Source organism: Penaeus vannamei, chromosome 7 (assembly GCF_042767895.1).
Source record: "Penaeus vannamei isolate JL-2024 chromosome 7, ASM4276789v1, whole genome shotgun sequence".
Lineage (NCBI taxonomy): Eukaryota > Metazoa > Arthropoda > Malacostraca > Decapoda > Penaeidae > Penaeus > Penaeus vannamei.
This window is the reverse complement of record NC_091555.1, coordinates 3800816-3811751: the sequence shown is the minus strand read 5'-3', so window position 1 is coordinate 3811751 and position 10936 is coordinate 3800816.

Here is a 10936-nt window from a genome sequence, read left to right as displayed (position 1 = left end):
ATTACTACTGTTTTTATAATAATTATCTCTACTGTTACTGTTACCATTATTTCTATTTTCATTATCATTCATATTGTTACTGCTATTATCATTATCATATAATCATTATTACTGGTACTTTGGCTTCATGTGAAGGAAAAGAAGGCAAAAAAAAAAAAAAAAAAAAAAAAAAATTGTTTCGGAAAGTCTCCACCGGGAATCGAACCCGGGTCTACGGATTCAGAACCCGTCGTGCTAACCGTTACACCACAGATACTTACTGAATCGTGGCTTCCTTATTAATTTAAATTAATCACAAACACTGATGGACGAACTTGTTAAGGATGTTTCTCTTTTAGTTCCAAACGATTTTGTAGTTTTTTTCTTTCTTTGGATTAGAGTAATATGGATTATCTTTTCTTTCTTTTTTTTTATAATTCTTATTATCATAATTATCATTACCACTGCCATTTCTATGAATATTATCATCTGTTGTCACTTTTATTATCATTATTAATTAATTGTTTATTTTGTTCAATATCATTATTATCATTCTGTTGTTTTTCTTATTATAATTATTATAATCATCATCCCCAGTATTGTTGTTGCTATTTTTATCATTATTATCATTATTATTATCACTACTGTTGTTGTTATTATTGTCATTGTAATTATGTTATCATTGTCAATATTATCATGCTTATCATTATTACTATTTTTTATCATTAACATTATAATTTCTTTTTATCATTGTTAACATCATTATTGTTGTTATCATTATAATTGTTGTTATTATCATTATTCTTATTTTTATTAACCCCACTTATTATCGTTATTATCATTATCATTGCTGTTGTTTCTGTCATTACTATCATTTTTATCATTATCATTATCGTTATTATCATTATGATGATCAGTATCTTTACATTTATTATCATTACAGTTGTTATCATTATCATTATTATTATTGCTAATATTACTAATACTATCATTATTACGACAGTTATTTATTTTCATCACCATGAAAGTTATTAATCTTTATAGATTATCATTATCATTACTATTGTTTTATTATTCTTACTATTATAATTAAAGACTAATATTACTCAATAACGAAAATATATATTCAAAACTGATTGCAACGGCGCTCTTTTGTTTAGAACCCGGGGCTTTTCATGTCTTTCAGCCCCGGGCAATGTTGCAATCAGAGGGAGCAGTTTATTTTTTTTGCTCCCTTTTGGGGGTTCGAACCCGCGACCGCGTATCCGTGACCGCGGTCGCGCGTTCGCCCTTGGCGCCTTAACCCTCTCGTCCACCGTGGCCGAGGGGCACTGGGAAGGGGTTGGGAGGGGTATTTATGGAACTTCCTCATGAGTATATGCAGGTGCGTGATGTGTAAAACACTGAAAGAGAAAGAGAGAGAGAGAGGGGGGGAGAAGGCGCTAATGAGAGAGAAAGAAAAACAAAAAAACTGGAACAATCAGAACACTTCTCTTTCTCTATCCTGTTAACAACTCTATACGTATTTGAAGTAACATCATTTCCGACGAGAACAGACGTAAAGGAATTATTTAAGAAAACTGAATCCATTGCAATATTTATTTTTCTCTCTTTTGTCCTCTTATTCCTCTTCCTCCCCAATTATCACATTCCTCGTATCTACATTTCTCTCCGCAACACACGCTGTCTCGAGTCGCGTCTCTCGAACACATCGCGGCTCCTTCTGTCACGTGAAAAGGCTGGCGATACAGCCACAACAATTAAGAGATTCTGCTGCAGAATATTAAAATCACCGTCAACATTATCATCATCATATTACGATTACTTTTCATTTTCATAATTATCATTTTTTTCTTTATTATTTTGAATATTATTATTATTATTTCTATCATTCCTGTTATTGTTATTTCTGTTGGTTTATTATCTTCAAAACCATCATTTTATCATTGCTATCGTTGTTGTTTTATTTCTTACCTTCATGTTCATTGTCATCATTATTAATATTGTTGATATCATAATCATCTCTGTCTCCCATGTATTTCAGCTTATGAAACGTCTGTAGTTTGTTCTGTAGTTTTCTTTTTTACAAATATTTGTGTTATTGTAATCTTATCATGATCATAATTACCATCATTAAAATTTCGGAGAGCAAGAAGTGAGTCATTAAAAGATCTTTAAAACCGTGAGAAGATGGAGGTGTCGGAGACAAAGATTTATTTCTCCTATTTCTTTTCTCATTAACATAATTAGGGCATTTCCTCGTGTGAACTGAACCTCACCTTGTTCCCGCGATTCACACGTGCTTTCCCCCGAATCCGTTGGACGAATTTGGATTAGGAATTTAGATTATAAATTCAGGTTATAAATTTAGATAACGAATTTAGATGATAAATTTAAGTGATAAATTTAGATAATGAATTTAGATGATAAATTTAGCTTAGAAATCAAGATTATGAATTCAGATTTTAAATTCCTTGACCATCACGGGCTAGTAGACAATCTGCAAGTCATCGTCAACGACCGTTATTCCTTGGAGCCCGATTCCGTGTATCATCTTCATCATCCTTTCATCCTTTTATTCCTTGTCTGGATTTTGCTTTACTTATTCGATCCTTGTCTATATGTAAAGGAAAAGAACACGAAAAGAAACACGAAAAAAATTACAAAGGATTTTCTTTATTAGATTTTATAAATCATTCTAATAATTTCAAACACTGATTCGCGGACATGTTGAAGATACATTTCCTAACTGAAAAGTTGTTCTTGTGTTCTGTGGATTAGAGTAATAAGAATTATCTTTCTTTACTCGCTTTTGCATTGTCATTATCTTCATAGCTATTATCATTATTCCTATCATAATAAACATCATCATTCATGCGTTATTATTATTATTATTATTATTATTGTTATTATTATTACTATTGTTATTATTATTATTATTATTATTGTTATTATTATTATTATTATTATTATTATTATTATTATTATTATCATTAACTATTCTTATTATTACCTTTATTACCTCCAACAAAGCTATACTTACGGACGTCAGCAATCTTGAGAAAGAGAGGATTTTAATGTAATTCTTCAAGTGTAAATATTCTTATTGCATCAGTGACCGTTGCCTTGGCGGAGGCCCTCTCTGAGCTCCTAGTTGTGATTATCACTATCTTTACTATTGATATTGTTGTTGATATTACTGTTATTACACACACACACACACACACACACACACACACACACACACACACATATATATATATATATATATATATATATATATATATATATATATATATATATATACATATACATATATACATACGGGAGCACGCGTGTGTGTATTTGATTATGTGTGTGTGTTTTCCTGTGTGTGTGTGTGTAGGTAAATAAGTAGACAGATCCCAACTTTCTTCCATTTCTATTTGGGATCGCCGTTATTCATGCCTATTACGAATTATTCCGTTTTTTTTCTTTTTTTTTACAGTCGGATATATTATTATTATTATTATTATTATTATTATTATCATCATTATCATTACTATCATTATCATTATTCATTTTTATCTATATGAACATTATTCATTTTAATTATCATTATTAATATCAGTTGTATTGTTATTGTTATCATATTTTCATTGTCATTATTACTATCATTTTTATTGTTGTTGTCACTGTTATCATAATAATCATTATTACTCTTATCTTTGTTGTTATAAATATTATCATTATTACTACTGTTTTTATAATAATTATCTCTACTGTTACCATTATTTCTATTTTCATTAACATTAATATTGTTACTGCTATTATCATTATCATATAATTATTATTACTTTTACTTTGTCTACAAGTCAAGGAAAAGAACGCAAAAAAAAAAGAAAAAATGTTTATCATGGTCTCCACCGGGAATCGAACCCGGGTTTACGGATTCAGAACCCGTCGTGCTAACCGTTACACCACAGATACCTACTGAATCGTGGCTTCCTTATTAAGTTAAATTAATCACAAACACTGATGGACGAACTTGTTAAGGATGTTTCTCTTTTAGTTTCAAACGCTTTTGTAGTTTTTTTTTTTTATTTCTTTGGATTAGAGTAATATGGATTATTTTTTCTTTCTCGTCTTTTTTTCATAATTCTTATTATCATCATTATCATTACTACTGCTATTTCTATGAATATTATCATCTGTGTTGTTACTATTATCATCATTATTGTTTATTTAGTTCATTATTATCCTTCTGTTGTTTTTATTATCATTATAATTATTATAATCATCATCACCATTATTGTTGTTGCTATTTTATCATTATTATCATTATTATCATCATTATTATCATTATCACTACCATTGTTGTTATTATTGTCATCGTAATTGTGCGTTATCATTGTCAATATTATGTTTATCATTATGACTATTTTTTTATTAACATCATTTATCATTGTTAACATTATTAGTATTATTCTTATGATTGTTATCATTATATTTGTTGTTATTATCATTGTTTTTATTCTTATTAACGCCACATTATCTTTATTATCATTATCAATATTTTTGTTTCTGTTATTACTATCATTCTTATCATTATCATTATCGTTGTCATCATCATGATGATCAGTATATATTTATCATCATTACAGTTATTATCATTATTATTATTATTATTATTGCTGTTTGTATTTCATTTAGCTTTTAAAAATGTCCGGGAATAAACTCTCATTCTTCATCAGCTGTTTGGTAATTGCGTTATCTTTCACTATTACTCAACGAAAATATATGTTCAAAACTGATTGCAACGGCGCTCTTTTGTTTAGAACCCGGGGCTTTTCATGTCTTTCAGCCCCGGGCAATGTTGCAATCAGAGGGAGCATTTTATTTTTTGCTCCCTTTTGGGGATTCGAACCCGCGACCGCGTATCCGTGACCGAGGTCGCGCGTTCGACCTTGGCGCCTTAACCCTCTCGTCCACCGTGGCCGAGGGGCACTGGGAAGGGGTTGGGAGGGGTATTTATGGAGTTCCTCGTGAGTATATGCAGGTGCGTGATGTGTAACATTGAAAGAGAGAGAGAGAGAGTGAGGGGAGAGGGTGCTAACGAGAGAGAGAGAGAGAGAGAGAGAGTAAATGGAACAGTCAGAACACTTCTCTTACTCTATGCGTATTTGAAATAATTAACATCAATATTTCCGACGAGAACAGATGTAAAGGAATTATATAAGAAAACTGAATCCATTGCAATATTTATTTTTCTCTCTTTTGTCCTCCTATTCCTCTTCCTCCCCAATTATCGCATTCCTCGTGTCTACATTTCTCTCCGCAACACACGCTGTCTCGATGTCGCGTCTCTCGAACACATCGCGGCTCCTTCTGTCACGTGAAAAGGCTGGCGATACAGCCACAAGAATTAGGAGATTCTGCTGCAGTTTTGCCTTCCTGCCTTCATCATTGCAACGGAATGAGTGGCCGATAATTTGCAAGGATTCCTCATTATTATTATCATTGTTATTATTATCATTCTTGTTATTTCTATACTTATTTCCATTTATATGATTATTAAGAAAATTGTTGTTGAGATTAAAATCACCGTCACCATTATCATTATCATCATCATATTACTATTACTTTATATTTTTATAATTATCTTTTTTTTTCTTTATTTTGAATATTATTATTATTATTTCTATCATTACTGTTATTATTTCTATTGTTTTATTATCTTCAAAACCATCATTTTTATTATTGCTATCGTTGTTGTTTTATTTCTTACCTTCATGTTCATTGTCATCATTATTAATATTGTTGATATCATAATCATCTCTGTCTCGCATGTATTTCAACTTATGAAATGTCTGTAGTTCTGTAGTTTTCCTTTTTACAAATATTTGTGCTATTGTAATCTTATCATGATCATAATTACCATCATTAAAATTTCGGAGAGTAAGAAGTGAGTCATTAAAAGATCTTTAAAACCGTGAGAAGATGGAGGTGTCGGAGACAAACATTTATTTTTCATATTTCTTTTCTCATTAACATAATTAGTGCATTTCCCCGTGTGAATTGAACCTCACCTTGTTCCCGCGATTCACACGTGCTTTCCCCCGAATCCGTTGGACGAATTTGGATCAGGAATTTAGATGATAAATTCAGGTTATAAATTTAGATAACGAATTTATATGATAAATTTAGGTGATAGATTTAGATATTGAATTTAAATGATAAATTTAGATGATGAATTTAGATGATAGATTTAGCTTAGAAATCAAGATTATGAATTCAGATTTTAAATTCCTTGACCATCACGGGCTAGTAAACAATCTGCAAGTCATCGTCAACGACCGTTATTCCTTGAAGCCCGATTCCGTGTATCATCTTCATCATCATTTCATCCTTTTATTCCTTGTCTGGATTTTGCTTTACTTATTCGATCCTTGTCTATATGTAAAGGAAAAGAACACGAAAAGAAACATGAAAAAAAAAAATCATATTCTCCGCCGGGAATCGAACCCGGGTCCACGATTTTAGAGACCGTCGTGCTAACTGTTGTACTACAAAGGATTTTTTTAAATAGAATCTTATAAATCATTCTAATAATTTCAAACACTGTTTCTCTTTGTTTCAAATAGTAATGTTTTTTCTTTCTTTGGATTAGAGTAATATGAATTATCTTTTCTTTTTGTCTTTTTTTTCATAATTCTTCTTATCATTATCATTGCTACTGCTATTTCTATGAATATTATCATCTGTGTTGTTACTATTATCATTATTGTTTATTTTGTTCATTATCATGTTTTTATTATCATTATAATTATTATGATGATCATCATCATTATTGTTGTTGCTATTTTTATCATTATTATCATCATTAATATCATTATCACTACCGTTTTTGTTATTATTGTCATTATAAGTCTTGTCGTTGTCAATATTACCATGCTTATCATTATTACTAAATTTGTTTATTATTATAATTTCTTCCTTAGCATTGTGAACATCAGTATTATTCTTATCATCATTGTTGTTATCATTGTAATTTTTGTTATTACCATTGTTATTTTTATCTTTATTATCATTACTATCATTCTTATCATTATCATTATCGTTATGAAGATCAGTATTATTACATATATTATCATTATTGTTATTATTATCATTATTACTATTGCTAATATTGCTAATACAATTATTATCGTTACGATTATTATTCATTCTTATCACAATGAAAGTTATTAACCTTTATTATGATTATGATTATCATTACTATTGTTTTTATTATTATTATTGTTATTACTCCTTATAATTATCACTATTATTTATAACTATCATTATCTATCTTATCATTATCATCTTTATTTCTATTTTCATTATTATAATCTTTATTCCTATTTTCATAATTATCATTGATATTGTTATAACTTCTATTATCATCATAATTCTCAATATTATTGTTCCTTGTTGAACCCTTGCCTCTAAGTGAAGGAAAAGAACACGAAAACAAAGAAAAATATGCACTTGACTATTCTCCGCCGGGAATCGAACCCGGGTCTACGGATTCAGAGACCGTCGTGCTAACAAAAGATTTCAAAGACTGAATTTACTCAATAAAGAAAAATATATATTAAAAACTGATTGCAACGGCGCTCTTTTTTATTCGCCCGGAGCTTTTCATGTCTTTCAGCTCCGGGCTATGTTGCAATCAGAGGGAGCAGTTTTTGCTCCCTTTTGGGGATTCGAACCCGCGACCGCGTATCCGTGACCGCGGTCGCGCGTTCGCCCTTGGCGCCTTAACCCTCTCGTCCACCGTGGCCGAGGGGCACTGGGAAGGGGTTGGGAGGGGTATTTATGTAACTTCCTCGTGAGTATATGCAGGTGCGTGATGTGTTAAACACTGAAAGAGAAAGAGAGGGAGAGAGGAGAGGGTGCTAACGAGAGAGAGAGAGAGAAAAAAAAAAAAAAAATGGAACAGTCAGAACACTTCTCTTACTCTATGCGTATTTGAAATAATTAACATCAATATTTCCGACGAGAACAGATGTAAAGGAATTATATAAGAAAACTGAATCCATTCCAATATTTATTTTTTTCTCTTTTGTCCTCCTATTCCTCTTCCTCCCCAATTATCACATTCCTCGTGTCTACATTTCTCTCCGCAACGAACGCTGTCTCGATGTCGCGTCTCTCGAACACATCGCGGCTCCTTCTGTCACGTGAAAAGGCTGGCGATACAGCCACAAGAATTAGGAGATTCTGCTGCAGTTTTGCCTTCCTGCCTTCATCATTGCAACGGAATGAGTGGCCGATAATTTGCAAGGATTCCTCATTATTATTATCATTCTTGTTATTTCTATACTTATTTTCATTTATATGATTATTAAGAAAATTGGTGTTGAGATTAAAATCACCGTCACCATTATCATTATCATCATCAAATTACTATTACTTTATATTTTTATAATTATCTTTTTTTTTCTTTATTTTGAATATTATTATTATTATTTCTATCATTACTGTTATTATTTCTATTGTTTTATTATCTTCAAAACCATCATTTTTATTATTGCTATCGTTGTTGTTTTATTTCTTACCTTCATGTTCATTGTCATCATTATTAATATTGTCTCGCATTTATTTCAAGTTATGAAATGTCTGTAGTTTGTTCTGTAGTTTTCCTTTTTACAAATATTTGTGTTATTGTAATCTTATCATGATCATAATTACCATTATTAAAATTTCGGAGAGTAAGAAGTGAGTCATTAAAAGATCTTTAAAACCGTGAGAAGATGGAGGTGTCGGAAACAGGGACTTATTTTTCCTATTTCTTTTCTCATTAACATAATTAGGGCATTTCCCCGTGTGAACTGAACCTAACCTTGTTCCCGCGATTCACACGTGCTTTCCCCCGAATCCGTTGGACGAATTTGGATTAGGAATTTAGATTATAAATTCAGGTTATAAATTTAGATAACGAATTTAGATGATGAATTTAGATAATGATTTTAAAGGATAAATTTAGATGATGAATTTAGATTATACATTTAGATAATTAATTTATATGATAAATCTAGCTTAGATATTAAGATTATGAATTTAGATTTTTAATTCCTTGACCATCACGCGCTAGTAAACAATTTGCAAGTCATCGTCAACGACCGTTATTCCTTATCATCTTGTGTTTCGTTTTCATTTGATCCTTTTAATCCTTGTCTGGAATTTGCATTAATTATTCGATCCTTGTCCGTATATAAAGGAAAAGAACACGAAAAGAAACAAAGAAAAAAATTAATCGCATTCTCCGCCGGGAATCGAACCCAGATCCACGATCTTGAGAAAGAGAGAGGATTTTAATGTAGTTCTTCGTGTAAATATTCTTATTGCATCAGTGACCGTTGCCTTGGCGGAGGCCCTCTCTGAGCTCCTAGTTGTGATTATCACTATCTTTATTATTGATATTGTTGTTGATATTACTGTTAATATATATATATATATATATATATATATATATATATATATATATATGTATATGTATGTATATATATACATACGTGAGCACGCGTGTGTGTATTTGACTGTGTGTGTGTGTGTTTTCCTGTATGTGTGTTTTCCTGTGTGTGTGTATGTAGGTAAATAAGTGGATAGATCCCAGCTTTCTTCCATTTCTATTTGGGATCGCCGTTATTGATGCCTATTACGGATTATTCCATGTTTTTTTTTCTTTCTTTTTTACAGTCGGATACATATATCATTATTATCATTATTATTATTATTATTATTATTATTATTATTATTATTATTATTATTATTATTATTATCATCATCATCATTATCATTACTCTCATTATCATCATTCATTTATATCTATATGAACATTATTTATTTTAATTTTATTATTAATATCAGTTTTATTGTTATTGTTATCATATTTTCATAATCATTATTACTCTTATCTTTGTTGTTATAAATATTATCATTATTACTACTGTTTTTATAATAATTATCTCTACTGTTACTGTTACCATTATTTCTATTTTCATTATCATTCATATTGTTACTGCTATTATCATTATCATATAATCATTATTACTGGTACTTTGGCTTCATGTGAAGGAAAAGAAGGCAAAAAAAAAAAAAAAAAAAATTTGTTTCGGAAAGTCTCCACCGGGAATCGAACCCGGGTCTACGGATTCAGAACCCGTCGTGCTAACCGTTACACCACAGATACTTACTGAATCGTGGCTTCCTTATTAATTTAAATTAATCACAAACACTGATGGACGAACTTGTTAAGGATGTTTCTCTTTTAGTTTCAAACGCTTTTGTAGTTTTTTTCTTTCTTTGGATTAGAGTAATATGGATTATCTTTTCTTTCTTTTTTTTATAATTCTTATTATCATAATTATCATTACCACTGCCATTTCTATGAATATTATCATCTGTTGTCACTTTTATTATCATTATTAATTAATTGTTTATTTTGTTCAATATCATTATTATCATTCTGTTGTTTTTCTTATTATAATTATTATAATCATCATCCCCAGTATTGTTGTTGCTATTTTTATCATTATTATCATTATTATTATCACTACTGTTGTTGTTATTATTGTCATTGTAATTATGTTATCATTGTCAATATTATCATGCTTATCATTATTACTATTTTTATCATTAACATTATAATTTCTTTTTATCATTGTTAACATCATTATTGTTGTTATCATTATAATTGTTGTTATTATCATTATTCTTATTTTTATTAACCCCACTTATTATCGTTATTATCATTATCATTGCTGTTGTTTCTGTCATTACTATCATTTTTATCATTATCATTATCGTTATTATCATTATGATGATCAGTATCTTTACATTTATTATCATTACAGTTGTTATCATTATCATTATTATTATTGCTAATATTACTAATACTATCATTATTACGACAGTTATTTATTTTCATCAC